Source organism: Stylophora pistillata, chromosome 5 (genome assembly GCF_964205215.1).
Source record: "Stylophora pistillata chromosome 5, jaStyPist1.2, whole genome shotgun sequence".
NCBI classification, from domain to species: Eukaryota; Metazoa; Cnidaria; class Anthozoa; order Scleractinia; family Pocilloporidae; genus Stylophora; species Stylophora pistillata.
Window position 1 is genome coordinate 21,820,276 of NC_142523.1, and position 4,602 is coordinate 21,824,877.

The following is a 4,602-nucleotide window of genomic DNA, read 5'->3' on the forward strand; positions in this document are numbered from 1 at the left end:
AAGATCAGGCCAACAGTTGTGAGGGCCCTCTTACATCATCAGAGGTCCTCGTCGCTCTCAAGGGCATGGCTCGTAACAAGGCACCTGGTTTAGACGGCCTGCCTATGGAATTCTATCTCCGTTTCTGGGACGTGGTTGGCTCTGATCTTGTTTCTGTTCTTAATGAATGCTCTTCCTCTGGTTTTCTCTCCCTCTCTCAGCGCAGAGGTATCATTACTCTGTCTTTCAAGAAGGGGGACCGCCTTGACCCCAAAAATTGGCGGCCCATATCTCTTCTAAACGTGGATTATAAACTTGCTTCTCGTGCCATAGCTAGGCGTCTCCTCCGGGTAATACACCTCGTTGTCAGGCGAGATCAAACATGCAGAGTCCCCGGCCGTTTTATCGGAGAAAATGTTGCTCTGCTTAGAGACGTTGTCAGCTATACTGAGTCTTCTGGCACCCCTGTCGCCATCCTGTCCCTCGATCAAGAGAAGGCTTTTGACCGTGTGGATTGGGGCTTCATGCGGTCCACTCTTGTCACCATGGGCTTTGGCCCTTCCTTTGTCGCGTGGGTCGACTTGTTCTATACTCATGTTCAAAGCGCGGTCAATGTGAATGGGTTCCTAACTCTTTTCTTTAGCCTTTCTCGTGGTGTCCGGCAGGGGTGCCCTCTTTCTCCCCTCCTATATGTTCTTGTGTCTGAGGTTCTTGCGTGTAGTATCCGTGCAGACCCCCGTATCAAGGGTCTGTCTCTCCCTGGGTGTCCCGTACTGTCTCCCATCTCGCAGTACGCGGACGATACATCTTTAATCCTTACCACTGATTCTGGCATTCTGGCTGCCCTTGAGACTTACAAGCTTTTTGAACTAGCTTCTGGATCTAAGATCAACCTTTCTAAGTCCAAGGGTCTCTGGTTGGGTGGTTGGCGGGGTCGTACGGACCCCCCGGTTCACATGGAAGAGACCAGCACATGGACAACAAAACAAATACTTACGAAAGGCTACTGTGCAGTGCACCAACAAAGGAGACCCAGCACAAGCAGCGGACAGACACACTTACAAAGTAGACAGAACGAACGATACTGGCCCAGTGCAGTGCACCAACGAAGGAGACCCAGCACATGGGTTACGAAACAGATACTAACAATTAGGCTACTGTGCAGTAGGCTTTTCATGGCAAGGCCCTAGTCATTAACGCTCTCGCCCTCTCCCGGGTTTGGTATGTGGCCTCTCTTATCCACATGCCGGCCTGGGTGGAGGCGAAGCTTTCCCGTCTTGTTTTCTCGTTTTTCTGGTCTGGCAAGGTTGAGCTCGTCTCCCGTTCGGCCGTGGTTCAATCTCCCCTTTTTGGTGGTTTTTCTGTGGTTAATATTCAGTCCAAGGTGAGGGCCCTCCTTGGTCAATGGGTGAGGAGATTCGTCTCCTCCCCATCCAGTTGGGTCGCTCTCATGTCCTTTTGGTTTAACTCTTTGTTTGGTGTCTCTCCTCTTGTTGTGTTTTCCCGTCCTTTTAGTTTCGACTTCAGGGTCTTGCCGCCCTTCTATCAAGCTCTGGTTTTGGCTTGGCGTAAGCTCGACGGGGCTTTCGCCACGTCAAAAAACTCTTTAGTCTACGGCTCTTCATGCCCTCTTGTTTGTTCTCCCGTTCTTACTATGTCTACCAAGTCTTGCTACCTATATCTTCTCTCTGAGAACATGGTCCAGCCTTATTGTGTCCTTAAGTTTCTATTCATCTATCCCAACCTTGACTGGCCTGCCACGTGGCGTGCCCTATCCTTCTTTTATCTTGACCGTCGTGTCATCGACCTAAATTGGAAGATTGCGCACGGCGTCCTGTACACCGCCCGGCGTCTCTCCTCTTTTGGTTTATCTGTTCCTCTCTCGTGTTTTTGTGGACCCACGGTCGAGTCACTCAAGCATTTGTTCTTCTACTGTCCACTTGCTCAGAGTGTTCTCGCCTGGGTCCAGTCCTTGCTGTTTTCCTTCTCTCCTATGTGTCCTGCCATCTCTTTACGTCATGTCCTCTTTGGTTTCAACTCTAGTTAACTGGTTTCTGTCCCGCGTGTCTTTGTCTATCTGCTCAATGTTTCTAAGTTTTGTATTTGGCGGAGTAGGAACGATTTCCGTTTCCGTAACGTTCGTCCTGGCGCTGTGGCGGTGATTGCTTCTATCAAGGCCCGCCTGAAGTTTTATTTACCAATTTCCTTCAGGCGGTGCAAGTCTGACAGGCGTCGTCGCGTCTTCCATCGTCAGTGGGGCGCCCGTGGCACCATAGCTTCAGTGGTAAACGACTCCCTTGTCTTTTCCATTTAGTCCTGCTCCCCGTAGTTATTTAGTTTCCTTTTTTGCTCGAATGAGTGTGTCTCGGTGCTGCTCGTGCTGGGTCTCCTTTATTGGTGTACTGCACAGTAGTCTCGTTCTTCTTTTGCTTGAGTGACGTGTGATCTTTTGCTTGAGTGAGCGTGTCTTTGTGCTGCTTGTGCTGGGTCTCCTTCATTGGTGTACTGCACAGTAGCCTAATTGTTAGTATCTGTTTCGTAACCCATGTGCTGGGTCTCCTTCGTTGGTGCACTGCACTGGGCCAGTATCGTTCGTTCTGTCTACTTTGTAAGTGTGTCTGTCCGCTGCTTGTGCTGGGTCTCCTTTGTTGGTGCACTGCACAGTAGCCTTTCGTAAGTATTTGTTTTGTTGTCCATGTGCTGGTCTCCTTTGTTGGTGTACTGCACTGGTCTGTTTGTCCTTGTTCGTTTTAGTTCTGTGTACCCAATTTTTGGTTTCTGTGAGGTGGGGTTCGATTCCCCAGCGAGTTTGGCGTCTGGTGACCCTCGTTTCTGGTGGACCCTAACCCTAAGGCATTGCACGCAAGCCATGGGTGGGATTAGTCCTGTTGGTCGGCGGGCATTGCACACGCCCTTCATCGGGGGCCCGGCCGTCCACCTTAAACATAAAAAAAACTGCACTGATGATGCCCAGAGGGCCGAAACGGTCATCGCTTCTAGGCCTTTTGGTTAAGTTAGACAGATTTTTTTACTCTCTACTTAGCCGTTTTTCATACTACTAGATTCCAATATTTGAGGTTGCTCTTTCGCCCCGTGGGGCTTTTATTCATTAACTGGTGAGATTTTGAAGATTATGGATTCCAACGAAAGTGACGCAAGAATTTTGGAAGATGTTTCAAAAGTTGGTGATGATGATGGAAATTTCGCAGATAATTCGACCGTTGTCGACCCGCATGCCGTTAATGGCGACTCAAATGCTTCACGCGCTGCTCGTACTTCCGGCCGGATTAGAGACTGTTCTAGTGAACGATCTGGCACAACAAGTTTGGGAAAATGAAAATGGTATGCCGCAGCGATCTTTCTTCACGCCGCATAGACAAACATCTGCCCGCTCGGTTTTTGATGCTCTAGCTGTCTCTAACATCGACCCGACAGAGATCCAGTGCATACAGCAAAAGATGAACGGAGAAGTTGTAGTCACGTTTAAATCTATGGAGGCAAAGGATAGATTTTTGGGCTTGAATTCTTTACTGATTGATAGTCAACATAACGCCCTTCAAGATATTGATAAACTATTAACATATTTAACAATCTACGACGCGCTCTTCGAATTGTCCGACCTGGCTATCATAAAGTGATTAGCAACGTTTTGCGAGGTTCTACATTACAGAGGAGGGAAACACAGTTATGCACCAAATATCTATAACGGTTTAAGACATTATAGAGTATGGGTAATTAAACCTTTCCCAAGTTTTTTCCGTTTTGGAAAAATGCAAATTTTCGTCAAACATAAAAACCAACTTCCAACTTGTCGGAGGTGCAATTGCCCGGGGCATTACAGCAACACCTGTAATAATAAGGTCTGCTTTAATTGTGAAAAGACTGGGCGTGAGGCGCGACATAACCACGGCCAATGCTCTATTGCATATGTAAAGAACCCGGTCATCTGGGTGCTACCTGTGATTATTCATGGGTGTTTCCAACAGCTCATGGCGCCCCCACAGACGAGGCCGAATTCGTCAATATTGAAGACTAGCGACAACATTGTCCCTCTGCTGATGATTCTTCATCCATCGACGAAAACCTCCCGCTAGCCTCCGCTTTGCCACCGTCTACACAGAACCAATCTGATGAACATATTGATCCCTCGCCTCAAAAACCTGACTTAACTGCTCTACCGCTACCTGAACCTAACCAGCCTGATCCTTTGCCCGAACAACAACCTATCCAACCTTCTCAACCGTGTGAACAACGTACCCCACTTTCTCATCCGTCCGAACAACCCGGCCAATCTTCTCAATCTTCTGAATCTACCCCTACAGACTCACCGCTCATCACTTCTCAAGGTCTAATCGCTTCACTCAAGTCTGCTATGAAACCACCTTCCCGCCGAACACCTGCCAAACTGCCCGACGAACCTTCTCTTGCGTGCTCCCGAAAATCTACTGCGCCAACACTTGCCACCGGAAAGCCCCGTTCTCCTATCCCTGTACCTACCGCATCAAACACTCCCATATTGGTCACTCATAACAACGCAGAAGAAGAGATGGAAACTACTCACGAACTGAAAAGAAAATCATTATCATCTGAACTCCCGACCCCTACCTCAGAGAGGAAAAAGGG